At 45.6% G+C, this 14,424-nt stretch overlaps 1 protein-coding gene across 4 annotated transcripts in view; it reads left to right on the top strand.

The window, feature by feature from the left end:
* The window catches only part of MAST4 (microtubule associated serine/threonine kinase family member 4), an 875,018-nt gene that overhangs the window by 15,773 nt on the left and 844,821 nt on the right, over positions 1–14,424 (top strand). The window lies entirely within an intron of this gene.

Here is a 14,424-nt window from a genome sequence, read left to right as displayed (position 1 = left end):
GATCTTATATCGCAACGTAGCCAACCCATGATTCTGAGACTTAAAGTGACGGGGCCACTGGTTGATTGTGGCCACTGCTACCTCCTTCCAAGGCCAAACGTATGGCTTACCTGTGGAGAGCCATATGTTCCTTAAACTGTCTTGTGGTCTTCCCTACATAGAGAAGACCACAAGGGCAGCGAATGATGTACACAACAAAGGTACTGCTACAAGTCAGTACCTGGCGTATGGCAATTCGCTCACCAGTGTGTGGGTAAGGGAACGAGTTGCCATATTCCAAAAAGCTTCACATAGTGCAGCCGATGCAACGGTAGCACCCAGGTTTTCTATTCATGAAGTTAGTAGGACCACTGGATTTGAATGTAGATATGTCATTTTTGACGAACCAATCTTTCAAATTCTGATCATGGGCATAACTGGGCATCAATCTTGACTTGCTGAGCATAGGCAGTTCAGAATCCGAAGTTTCAATCTGCCAAAGACTTTTGGCAGATTTTGTAATTAAGATGCTGGAAGCATTAAACCTTTGTACAAACGGAATATGTCTTCCTTATTTTTCTTGGTAGCCTCAGCTGGTATGAGAGTATTCGCCCTATGGATGGCTAAGACTTTATTTTTAGCAGATTAATTTGTCATGACCATATCTCCTCACCAGGAATTGCTTAATCATAATGTCAATTTCTTTGATTGTATTGCTCATGTTGTCTGAAATACGGTGTACTCTCAGAAATTGGGAGAACGGCAATCCCTTTTTAGTAGAAACAGGATGTTGACTAGTTCCATGTAAAATGGTGTTCCTATCAGTGTCTTTTTTTTTGTTTTGTTTTTTTTGCACAATGCGGTATGTATTTGTCCCTCGCACTATTTTAATTCACATTATGCAGACTCATGTTATAGGTCAATTTAACGGTACTGTCCATGGCTTTCACTCCTTCCATCAAATTAAAAAAAACTCGTCTTCAGTACCCATCCCTTCAAGCAGGAGATAGTCAATATACCGCACAAAAAAGGGAATTTTGGCAGCAATACTGGGCTCACTGAAGAAGGCCTGACGCTCAATGTGAAACATGTAGCAATGACCCCATCGCACAGCCTTGTTTTTGGACAAACCATCTAGAAAAAAATAAATACATTCTTTTTAAAGTTAATTCCAGTAATTTCATGAAGAAGGACAATTCATGGCTCTTATATAGTGTACTGGATGGCAATAGGCGGAAGACAGCCTTAAGTCCCCCCCATGGGGTATACTGGTGTATAGACTAACTATATCCAAAGTGCACAAAAAGGAACCGATGGGTAACAAAATAATTAAGGTGGTGGTGTCTTTTAAGTACGTGCTCTGGACCTGGACAACTGGCTGAAGATTGACACCCAAGTATTGAGATACTTTACAATAGATGGAATTCCTTGCTGGTATGATCGGGCGGCCAGTTGGAGAGGTGAAGCAGTGGGATGTTTATGTATCTTGGGCAGTATATATAACACAGGAGCTACTGGGTTCTCCTGCAATAATGCTTTCAAAGTGGCCCGATTGATCACACCACTTGTCACTGCCTCTTCCAACATTTTGTGATCCTGACGAAGGTATTAAATTACCGAAATGTTGATCGTTCAAGAGGCCACGGTGTCCAATTTTTTCTTGTCATAACTGTGTCCCGTGAGTGCCACTGCTACCAGTATCTGTCTATGCAGTTGCGAGACCTGTTTGGAGGCACCTGGGCATCTACTTGTGTTTAGACCCATGTGTGGAAGGTTATTATGTGATTTGAATGTTGGGGCAGTAAGTCTGTAGTAATACATAGTACTGTTTGCCGCTGGGTTATAGGGGAATAAATTCTGAAAGAATTAAAAGCCTTTTGGCCACTGATGACACTCCGTTCTGCTTTGCTAAGCTTATTAAATGGCTGACTGGTGGCAATATCATTGTGCGAGATACACACCCTGGGGAAAGCAGCAGTCAACCTCTGATGGTGTTTGATATGCTCAAAGACAAGGTGTGGCGCCTGTTTATGTCCAATCATAAGTAGTGTTTATATATTTAAAAAATGATAGAAATCCCACTACCTGATTGGACACACTAAATCACATGACCCCAGCTTGTGTCTGTTTAACCCTACATCATCTCACGTAGAAGTATTTAGGGGTTAATTCAGACCTGATCGCTGCTGTGTGTTTTCGCACAGTGGGCGATCAGGTATGAACTGCGCATGCGCCACAGTGCGCATGTGCATGCCAGAGATGTGATCGGCACCTCAACCCAGTGATTGTCTCTGCCTGATTGACAGGCAGAGGCGTTCGCTGGGCTGGGAGGGGGCGGGCTGGCGTCGTTCTGCCGCCGTTTTGTGGTCGTGGTCCGGGCAACGTAGGCGTGCCTGTACCTTGCGCGGGGGGGGCCGCTGCGTAACGTAACACGCAGCCGCTGGGACACGGCAAAAAGTCTCAAACCACAATGCTGCACAGTTAGGGACTTACTCGCTGGGTGCGATAGCATCACCGCCGTGCAATGCTATCGCACCTGTGCGGCGGGGGGAGGGACAGACATGCGGGGCGGACTATCCCTGTGCTGGGCGTCCCCCCGCATGTCAGGGTGGCTGATCGTAGCCGTGCAAAATTTGGCATGACTACAATCAGGTCTGAATTAGCCCATGTGTCACAACATTTTATAAGATGGATATTTCACTCTCTGGAGCCGATTCAATTGTTTTACTCCACGGCTACCACTAAGGGGCGGGCTGGCATTGTTCGGCCGCCGTTTTGGTGGCACGGTCCGGGCAACGCAGGTGTGCTCGTACCTTGCGGGGGGCGGGCCGCAGCGATTGCTTGACGTAACATAGTCGCTGCAACCTGGGACGTGGCGAAAAGTCTACCAGTGCAGCAATGCTGCGCAGTTAGGGACTTACTCGCTGGGTGCGATAGCATCACCATCGTGCGATGCTATTGCACCTGTGTTGCGGAGGGAGGGACATACATGCGACCCAGGACGCGGCAAAAAAGTCTACCAGCGCAGCAATGCTCTGCGGTTAGGGACTTACTCGATGGGTGCGAACACATCACCGCCATGCGATCCTATCGTACCTGTGTGGCGGGGGGAGGGACAGACATGCGGGGCAGACTAGCCCTGTGCTGGGTGTCCCCCCACATGTTAGGGTGGCTGATCGTAGCCATGCAAAATTTAGCACGGCTACGATCAGGTCTGAATTAGCCCCTGAGTCACAACATTTTATAAGATGGATATTTCACTCTGTGTAGCCGATTCAATTGTTTTATCCCACGGCTACCACTAGGGGGCACAAAACGGAGAAATTCAATTGTTGCTGTTTAGACACCCAGTAGCCGCCGGGATGACATTTTTTCTCTTAGTCTGCACTTTTGACATCCAAATGGGAGTTTGGACGTCCAAAGCAGGACTTTAGATGGGTTTAGTCCTTTTACGTTGCTAAACCCTGTCTGTTTGGCGTGGCATGCGTGATGTGCATGGGCGCCCAAACATCAATTGAATTGTGACAATTGTTTGGATGTCTAAACTGTCCGTTTAGACAGGATTTTTTGACCACCAAAACAGTTGAATCAGCCCCTATATGTATAAGGCAGGATCCAGGTGGCTTATACTATATTATACAGTATTTGCACCAGTTTAAAATAAAAGTTTGCTTATCTCTGCGAAGGAGTTCTTAATAATGGTAGTGGTATTAATTAGCCCCCATAGACTTGGGAGTAACATGGTGCAAGTGACAGTGTACCTTGACGTGTCTACACAGTGGGTACATTTTTTTTTCTCTTCTATTATAAATGATCCACACTGGCATTGTTTGCTGCTGTCAATAGGAAGAGCTTTTGTTCAGCTGAAATACAGTAGGAGCTATATGATTGCAGCTCACTATGTTTTAAAATGTGATTTTCTGTAGGAAAATCAGTAATTAGAAGCAGACAAGTGTCCTCCCTTGGGCTTCTGTTCCGGAAGTCAGAGAGCTGATCGTTATGAGTTTCTAGGTAAGATTGCTGAATTGACACTATATTAGCATTTTGAAATCCTGTACTGTTTGATCTAACATCAGTTAAAATGTATAGCATGAGTATCCCCTATTCTACATCTTTAGTGGGATGAAATGATGTCTGGTGAGGGGGATTTGTGCAGCTACAAGCATAAGCAGACACCTTTCTCCGTCAAAAGAAAATTGCTGCAACAGAATCTCTTGTGTATTTTAACATATATCATCCACCCATTAAGAAAAACTTGAATCACATTGGCATGTTGGAACATCAAAGTTAATCATTAAACAACATATCTCAAGTAAAGGAGCACTCACTGAAAAATAATAAATATTTATATTTGGCACAAGAATGACGCTCACGATTTGATGCTGTAACATCACACGATTGGAATAGCGCAGTGTACCTAGGCACCCTTTGGTGCCACGAAGCTCTTGCAGTGGTGCCACGGGTTGGTGGTCCAGGACCAAATCAATTTATTTACGGTCAATGTGATAGGCAGAACCAGTGCTAGTGGCTGCCAATTATAAAACATGTGACCAATCAGAAGCACAACTTTACCACCAGACGCGTTTCTATCATGGGTGCGATGTGTGTGGTGCACACTGGCCCCTGGGTCCAGGGGGGCCCACACAGCACACACTGTACCCATGTTGTTTTATAGTGACCTTTCCGGAGTCCTGTGACGGGCGCTGCAGCCGCTGCAATAATCACTTCCAAACAGAGCCGGCCCTAACCAATATGATGCCCTAGGCAAGATTTTGGCTGGTGCCCCCTAGCACCGCCGCTGGTTCCGCCTCTGACCTTGCACCTCTTTCCCAGCACCACCAACCCTCATCCATAGCAGTCCTTATTTTGGTGTATGTACCCCTATATTTTAAATAGGAACAGTTCGCACATTTGGCACACAGCCCAAAAAGGGGTGTGTTTTTTGCTGGCAAGTGGCATGGCCATAGAATAATAACCCCAATTCCAATTCCGCCACACAGTACTGCAACTTTATTCACATTTGATCATGCGATAGTGTCCATAATTCATATTGCATCCCACAGTAGTATCACTTTACCTTATAAACATTACGCCTCACAGTAGAGCCCCTTATTCACATTACATCACACTGAATTGCTCCTTATTCACATTACACCACACCCTATTGCTCTTTATTCACATTAGACGACACAGTAGTGCCCTTTCTATACGCAATGCCACATAGTAGAGCACCTTATACACATAATGCCACACAGTAATGCCCCTTACACATATGAGACACATTATTAATGTCCTTATAAACATAATGTGCCTTACACATTATGACAACCTTTTATTAATGCCCTTTTAGACATAATGTCACTTACACATATGCTGCACATTATTAATGCCCTTATACACATAATGACACATAGTGCCCCCTACACATTTGCTGCACATTATTAGTGCCCCTATACACATAATGACACACATACAGTAGTACCCTGTTACACATATGCCACACATTATTAATGCCTTTATACACATAATGACACACATAGTGCCCCTTACACATATGTTGCACATTATTAATGCATTTTTACATGACACATAATGCTTCTTAAACATATTCCGAACACTACTGCACAACCAACCCACTTACATGCACACAGCACTCACACTGCCACTAACACTATGACCTCTGCCTCTGCTTGGATACAGATGTGTCCTCATAAATCTTGCCTCAATGCTAACGTCGGGCACATTTTTTAATGAAAATGCATCTTATTTGCATTGCTATGTGAATAGGATGCACAAGCATCTTCTGCTGATTAAAATGATATGCAGCATGCCTATATACTGTATGAGACTGTGTCTGTATCTGCATATGAAATGCTACACACAGAATATAGGCATGCCGCATATCATTTTAATCAGCAGAAGCTGCTGATGCCCCTAGGCAAATCAAATGCCCTAGGCAATTGCCTAGTTTGCCTATGCCTATGGCCGGCTCTGCTTCCAAACTAGCCGTTGTGCATGCTAGTAGGAAATTTGTCTTCGGACCATGTTGGGCACCATGTTTCCGGAGACATGCGCAGTAGACTCCCGCACAATGCCGGGCCTACAGCGCCGTGGAGAGGAAGGGGCCCACCCGGAGTCTGCACACGACCCCCTCCTCTCTTAAAACGCCCCTGACTACCAAATAACTGACCCTAAGAATGACAGGTAGGCACAATTAATCTAATACTTTTCAAAATGTTTCAATATCCCAGGGGTACCTTGAAAAAAATGCTGATACTCTAGGGTTCCGTTATTCAAGAAAATTTTGGAACCATTAAGTCAATCAATGCACAAAAGCGACCCTGATAAAAGCAAATTGCTTAAACTTTGGATATATATATATATTATATACTGTAAGTATCTCTCTCTCTATACAGTATGTGTGTGTGTGTGTGTATATGTGTGTATATATATATATATATATATATTAGAGATGAGCGGGTTCGGTTTCTCTGAATCCGAACCCGCACGAACTTCATGTTTTTTTTCACGGGTCCGAGCGACTCGGATCTTCCCGCCTTGCTCGGTTAACCCGAGCGCGCCCGAACGTCATCATGACGCTGTCGGATTCTCGCGAGGCTCGGATTCTATCGCGAGACTCGGATTCTATATAAGGAGCCGCGCGTCGCCGCCATTTTCACACGTGCATTGAGATTGATAGGGAGAGGACGTGGCTGGCGTCCTCTCCATTTAGATTAGAAGAGAGAGAGATTGACCTGATTTACTGGAGATTAGGAGTACTGTAGAACTGTGTAGAGAGTGCAGAGTTTACTAGTGACTGACCACAGTGACCACCAGACAGTGCAGTTTTATTTAATATATCCGTTCTCTGCCTGAAAAAAACGATACACAGTGACTCAGTCACATACCATATCTGTGTGCACTGCTCAGCCCAGTGTGCTGCATCATCTATGTATATATCTGACTGTGCTCAGCTCACACATCTTATAATTGTGGGGGAGACTGGGGAGCACTGCAGTGCCAGTTATAGGTTATAGCAGGAGCCAGGAGTACATATTATTATTAAAATTAAACAGTGCACACTTTTGCTGCAGGAGTGCCACTGCCAGTGTGACTGACCAGTGACCTGACCACACTGACCACCAGTATAGTTAGTAGTATAGTATACTATATTGTGATTGCCTGAAAAAGTTAAACACTCGTATCTGACTGTGCTCAGCTCACACATCTTATAATTGTGGGGGAGACTGGGGAGCACTGCAGTGCCAGTTATAGGTTATAGCAGGAGCCAGGAGTACATATTATTATTAAAATTAAACAGTGCACACTTTTGCTGCAGGAGTGCCACTGCCAGTGTGACTGACCAGTGACCTGACCACACTGACCACCAGTATAGTTAGTAGTATAGTATACTATATTGTGATTGCCTGAAAAAGTTAAACACTCGTCGTGTGACTTCACTTGTGTGGTGTTTTTTTTTTTATTCTATAAAAAACTCATTCTGCTGACAGACAGTGTCCAGCAGGTCCGTCATTATATAATATATACCTGTCCGGCTGCAGTAGTGATATATATATATTTTTTATATCATTATTTATCATCCAGTCGCAGCAGACACAGTACGGTAGTTCACGGCTGTAGCTACCTCTGTGTCGGCACTGGGCAGTCCGTCCATAATTGTATACCACCTACCCGTGGTTTTTTTTTCTTTCTTCTTTATACATACATACTACTACTACTACATCTCTTTATCAACCAGTCTATATTAGCAGCAGACACAGTACAGTACGGTAGTCCACGGCTGTAGCTACCTCTGTGTCGGCACTGGGCAGTCCGTCCATAATTGTATACCACCTACCCGTGGTTTTTTTTTCTTTCTTCTTTATACATACATACTACTACTACTACATCTCTTTATCAACCAGTCTATATTAGCAGCAGACACAGTACAGTACGGTAGTCCACGGCTGTAGCTACCTCTGTGTCGGCACTGGGCAGTCCGTCCATAATTGTATACCACCTACCCGTGGTTTTTTTTTCTTTCTTCTTTATACATACATACTACTACTACTACTACTACATCTCTTTATCAACCAGTCTATATTAGCAGCAGACACAGTACAGTACGGTAGTCCAAGGCTGTAGCTACCTCTGTGTCGGCACTGGGCAGTCCGTCCATAATTGTATACCACCTACCCGTGGTTTTTTTTTCTTTCTTCTTTATACATACATACATACTACTACTACTACTACTACTACTACTACATCTCTTTATCAACCAGTCTATATTAGCAGCAGACACAGTACAGTACGGTAGTCCACGGCTGTAGCTACCTCTGTGTCGGCACTGGGCAGTCCGTCCATAATTGTATACCACCTACCCGTGGTTTTTTTTTCTTTCTTCTTTATACATACATACTACTACTACTACATCTCTTTATCAACCAGTCTATATTAGCAGCAGACACAGTACAGTACGGTAGTCCACGGCTGTAGCTACCTCTGTGTCGGCACTGGGCAGTCCGTCCATAATTGTATACCACCTACCCGTGGTTTTTTTTTCTTTCTTCTTTATACATACATACTACTACTACTACTACATCTCTTTATCAACCAGTCTATATTAGCAGCAGACACAGTACAGTACGGTAGTCCACGGCTGTAGCTACCTCTGTGTCGGCACTGGGCAGTCCATCCATAATTGTATACTAGTATCCATCCATCTCCATTGTTTACCTGAGGTGCCTTTTAGTTGTGCCTATTAAAATATGGAGAACAAAAATGTTGAGGTTCCAAAATTAGGGAAAGATCAAGATCCACTTCCACCTCGTGCTGAAGCTGCTGCCACTAGTCATGGCCGAGACGATGAAATGCCAGCAACGTCGTCTGCCAAGGCCGATGCCCAATGTCATAGTACAGAGCATGTCAAATCCAAAACACCAAATATCAGTAAAAAAAGGACTCCAAAACCTAAAATAAAATTGTCGGAGGAGAAGCGTAAACTTGCCAATATGCCATTTACCACACGGAGTGGCAAGGAACGGCTGAGGCCCTGGCCTATGTTCATGGCTAGTGGTTCAGCTTCACATGAGGATGGAGGCACTCAGCCTCTCGCTAGAAAAATGAAAAGACTCAAGCTGGCAAAAGCAGTAGCACCGCAAAGAACTGTGCGTTCTTCGAAATCCCAAATCCACAAGGAGAGTCCAATTGTGTCGGTTGCGATGCCTGAAATTCCCAACACTGGACGTGAAGAGCATGCGCCTTCCACCATTTGCACGCCCCCTGCAAGTGCTGGAAGGAGCACCCGCAGTCCAGTTCCTGATAGTCAGATTGAAGATGTCAGTGTTGAAGTACACCAGGATGAGGAGGATATGGGTGTTGCTGGCGCTGGGGAGGAAATTGACCAGGAGGATTCTGATGGTGAGGTGGTTTGTTTAAGTCAGGCACCCGGGGAGACACCTGTTGTCCGTGGGAGGAATAGGGCCGTTGACATGCCTGGTGAAAATACCAAAAAAATCAGCTCTTCGGTGTGGAAGTATTTCACCAGAAATGCGGACAACAGGTGTCAAGCCGTGTGTTCCCTTTGTCAAGCTGTAATAAGTAGGGGTAAGGACGTTAACCACCTCGGAACATCCTCCCTTATACGTCACCTGCAGCGCATTCATAATAAGTCAGTGACAAGTTCAAAAACTTGGGCCGACAGCGGAAGCAGTCCACTGACAAGTAAATCCCTTCCTCTTGTAACCATGCTCACGCAAACCACCCCACCAACTCCCTCAGTGTTAATTTCCTCCTTCCCCAGGAATGCCAATAGTCCTGCAGGCCATGTCACTGGCAATTCTGACGAGTCCTCTCCTGCCTGGGATTCCTCCGATGCATCCTTGCGTGTAACGCCTACTGCTGCTGGCGCTGCTGTTGTTGCTGCTGGGAGTCGATGGTCATCCCAGAGGGGAAGTCGTAAGCCCACTTGTACTACTTCCAGTAAGCAATTGACTGTCCAACAGTCCTTTGCGAGGAAGATGAAATATCACAGCAGTCATCCTGTTGCAAAGCGGATAACTGAGTCCTTGACAACTATGTTGGTGTTAGACGTGCGTCCGGTATCCGCCGTTAGTTCACAGGGAACTAGACAATTTATTGAGGCAGTGTGCCCCCGTTACCAAATACCATCTAGGTTCCACTTCTGTAGGCAGGCGATACCGAGAATGTACACGGACGTCAGAAAAAGACTCACCAGTGTCCTAAAAAATGCAGTTGTACCCAATGTCCACTTAACCACGGACATGTGGACAAGTGGAGCAGGGCAGGGTCAGGACTATATGACTGTGACAGCCCACTGGGTAGATGTATGGACTCCCGCCGCAAGAACAGCAGCGGCGGCACCAGTAGCAGCATCTCGCAAACGCCAACTCTTTCCTAGGCAGGCTACGCTTTGTATCACCGCTTTCCAGAATACGCACACAGCTGAAAACCTCTTACGGCAACTGAGGAAGATCATCGCAGAATGGCTTACCCCAATTGGACTCTCCTGTGGATTTGTGGCATCGGACAACGCCAGCAATATTGTGTGTGCATTAAATATGGGCAAATTCCAGCACGTCCCATGTTTTGCACATACCTTGAATTTGGTGGTGCAGAATTTTTTTAAAAACGACAGGGGCGTGCAAGAGATGCTGTCGGTGGCCAGAAGAATTGCGGGACACTTTCGGCGTACAGGCACCACGTACAGAAGATTGGAGCACCACCAAAAACTACTGAACCTGCCCTGCCATCATCTGAAGCAAGAAGTGGTAACGAGGTGGAATTCAACCCTCTATATGCTTCAGAGGTTGGAGGAGCAGCAAAAGGCCATTCAAGCCTATACAATTGAGCACGATATAGGAGGTGGAATGCACCTGTCTCAAGTGCAGTGGAGAATGATTTCAACGTTGTGCAAGGTTCTGATGCCCTTTGAACTTGCCACACGTGAAGTCAGTTCAGACACTGCCAGCCTGAGTCAGGTCATTCCCCTCATCAGGCTTTTGCAGAAGAAGCTGGAGACATTGAAGGAGGAGCTAACACGGAGCGATTCCGCTAGGCATGTGGGACTTGTGGATGGAGCCCTTAATTCGCTTAACAAGGATTCACGGGTGGTCAATCTGTTGAAATCAGAGCACTACATTTTGGCCACCGTGCTCGATCCTAGATTTAAAACCTACCTTGGATCTCTCTTTCCGGCAGACACAAGTCTGCTGGGGTTGAAAGACCTGCTGGTGAGAAAATTGTCAAGTCAAGCGGAACGCGACCTGTCAACATCTCCTCCTTCACATTCTCCCGCAACTGGGGGTGCGAGGAAAAGGCTCAGAATTCCGAGCCCACCCGCTGGCGGTGATGCAGGGCAGTCTGGAGCGACTGCTGATGCTGACATCTGGTCCGGACTGAAGGACCTGACAACGATTACGGACATGTCGTCTACTGTCACTGCATATGATTCTCTCAACATTGAAAGAATGGTGGAGGATTATATGAGTGACCGCATCCAAGTAGGCACGTCACACAGTCCGTACTTATACTGGCAGGAAAAAGAGGCAATTTGGAGGCCCTTGCACAAACTGGCTTTATTCTACCTAAGTTGCCCTCCCACAAGTGTGTACTCCGAAAGAGTGTTTAGTGCCGCCGCTCACCTTGTCAGCAATCGGCGTACGAGGTTACATCCAGAAAATGTGGAGAAGATGATGTTCATTAAAATGAATTATAATCAATTCCTCCGCGGAGACATTGACCAGCAGCAATTGCCTCCACAAAGTACACAGGGAGCTGAGATGGTGGATTCCAGTGGGGACGAATTGATAATCTGTGAGGAGGGGGATGTACACGGTGATATATCGGAGGATGATGATGAGGTGGACATCTTGCCTCTGTAGAGCCAGTTTGTGCAAGGAGAGATTAATTGCTTCTTTTTTGGGGGGGGTCCAAACCAACCCGTCATATCAGTCACAGTCGTGTGGCAGACCCTGTCACTGAAATGATGGGTTGGTTAAAGTGTGCATGTCCTGTTTTGTTTATACAACATAAGGGTGGGTGGGAGGGCCCAAGGACAATTCCATCTTGCACCTCTTTTTTCTTTTATTTTTCTTTGCGTCATGTGCTGTTTGGGGAGGGTTTTTTGGAAGGGACATCCTGCGTGACACTGCAGTGCCACTCCTAAATGGGCCCGGTGTTTGTGTCGGCCACTAGGGTCGCTTATCTTACTCACACAGTCAGCTACCTCATTGCGCCTCTTTTTTTTCTTTGCGTCATGTGCTGTTTGGGGAGTGTTTTTTGGAAGGGCCATCCTGCGTGACACTGCAGTGCCACTCCTAGATGGGCCCGGTGTTTGTGTCGGCCACTAGGGTCGCTAATCTTACTCACACAGCTACCTCATTGCGCCTCTTTTTTTCTTTGCGTCATGTGCTGTTTGGGGAGGGTTTTTTGGAAGGGACATCCTGCGTGACACTGCAGTGCCACTCCTAAATGGGCCCGGTTTTTGTGTCGGCCACTAGGGTCGCTTATCTTACTCACACAGTCAGCTACCTCATTGCGCCTCTTTTTTTCTTTGCGTCATGTGCTCTTTGGGGAGTGTTTTTTGGAAGGGCCATCCTGCGTGACACTGCAGTGCCACTCCTAGATGGGCCCGGTGTTTGTGTCGGCCACTAGGGTCGCTAATCTTACTCAAACAGCTACCTCATTGCGCCTCTTTTTTTCTTTGCGTCATGTGCTGTTTGGGGAGGGTTTTTTGGAAGGGACATCCTGCGTGACACTGCAGTGCCACTCCTAAATGGGCCCGGTGTTTGTGTCGGCCACTAGGGTCGCTAATCTTACTCACACAGCTACCTCATTGCGCCTCTTTTTTTCTTTGCGTCATGTGCTGTTTGGGGAGGGTTTTTTGGAAGGGCCATTCTGCGTGACACTGCAGTGCCACTCTTAGATGGGCCCGGTGTTTGTGTCGGCCACTAGGGTCGCTAATCTTACTCACACAGCTACCTCATTGCGCCTCTTTTTTTCTTTGCGTCATGTGCTGTTTGGGGAGGGTTTTTTGGAAGGGACATCCTGCGTGCCACTCCTAGATGGGCCAGGTGTTTGTGTCGGCCACTAGGGTCGCTTAGCTTAGTCATCCAGCGACCTCGGTGCAAATTTTAGGACTAAAAATAATATTGTGAGGTGTGAGGTATTCAGAATAGACTGAAAATGAGTGGAAATTATGGGTTTTGAGGTTAATAATAATATGGGATCAAAATGACCCCCAAATTCTATGATTTAAGCTGTTTTTTAGGGTTTTTTGAAAAAAACACCCGAATCCAAAACACACCCGAATCCGACAAAAAAAATTCGGTGAGGTTTTGCCAAAACGCGGTCGAACCCAAAACACGGCCGCGGAACCGAACCCAAAACCAAAACACAAAACCCGAAAAATTTCAGGCGCTCATCTCTAATATATATATATATATATATATATTTGCAGAGGTGCGGCACTCATACCAAATAACAGAAACTCAGAGCCGTGGTCGATTTTGCATCACGGCTCTGAGTTTCTGTTATTTGGTATGAGTGCCGCACCTCTGTAAACTATATTCCTTTTCTGTGAGGGCACCGCTACAGCTTGAAGCATGGAGTGCCGGACCTGCGATTCATATATATATATATATATATATATATATATATATATATATATATATATATATATATATATATATATATATATATATATATATATATATAAAAAACAAAGTTATCCGGCGCTCACGAAGAAACAATGAACAAAGTGCCAGGGTGCCCTCCTAGTGATTATGCAAAACACAGTATCCTTCCCCACCTGTGGCTCAGGTGTTAGCGGCAAAGGAAATGAGGCGGCACTCCATGGGCTTGTAAAGAAATTGTAATTTGTATTCAAAACATGGTGACAAAAAGTAACGTTGTGTCAATCAAATCAAAAAACAAGAGGGGGGACAGATATCTTACGACGTTTCAAGGCATCATAGCCTTTTCATCAGGTAAGGTGACCCCTGTGCTGTGAAACAAACAAGAACCAAAACAACCAAAGAAACACTCACCTGTTAAATAACGTGAGGTGCTGGAGAGAGGTGTTCCCGGCGTCTGTGTCCGGGACTTCCGGGAGAGACACGTGAGCGGCTCCCCTGTGACGTGCTGTGTTGCTAAGCAACGCGCATAAACTGTGGCAGGCGCCGGGAAGACCTGTCAGTGATGAAAACAAACGATCGTGAATAGAGGCATGCAGTTTGCATGCCATACCCAGCAGGAATAGTGCTGTGAAGTTGTGGTGACATATGTTAAAAAGATTTAAAACGTTACTGACAGCAGCTACAAGAAAATTACATTGCAATTGTATTCAAGGACTCGCATATTTTATACAGCTTATTTATATGGAATAATTATTATAACATTTAGTACCTACAAGTGTGTGATGTG

This window comes from Pseudophryne corroboree, chromosome 1, assembly GCF_028390025.1.
Source record: "Pseudophryne corroboree isolate aPseCor3 chromosome 1, aPseCor3.hap2, whole genome shotgun sequence".
NCBI lineage: Eukaryota > Metazoa > Chordata > Amphibia > Anura > Myobatrachidae > Pseudophryne > Pseudophryne corroboree.
The sequence above is the reverse complement of the archived record's forward strand: the minus strand, read 5'-3'. Positions and strand labels throughout refer to the sequence as shown.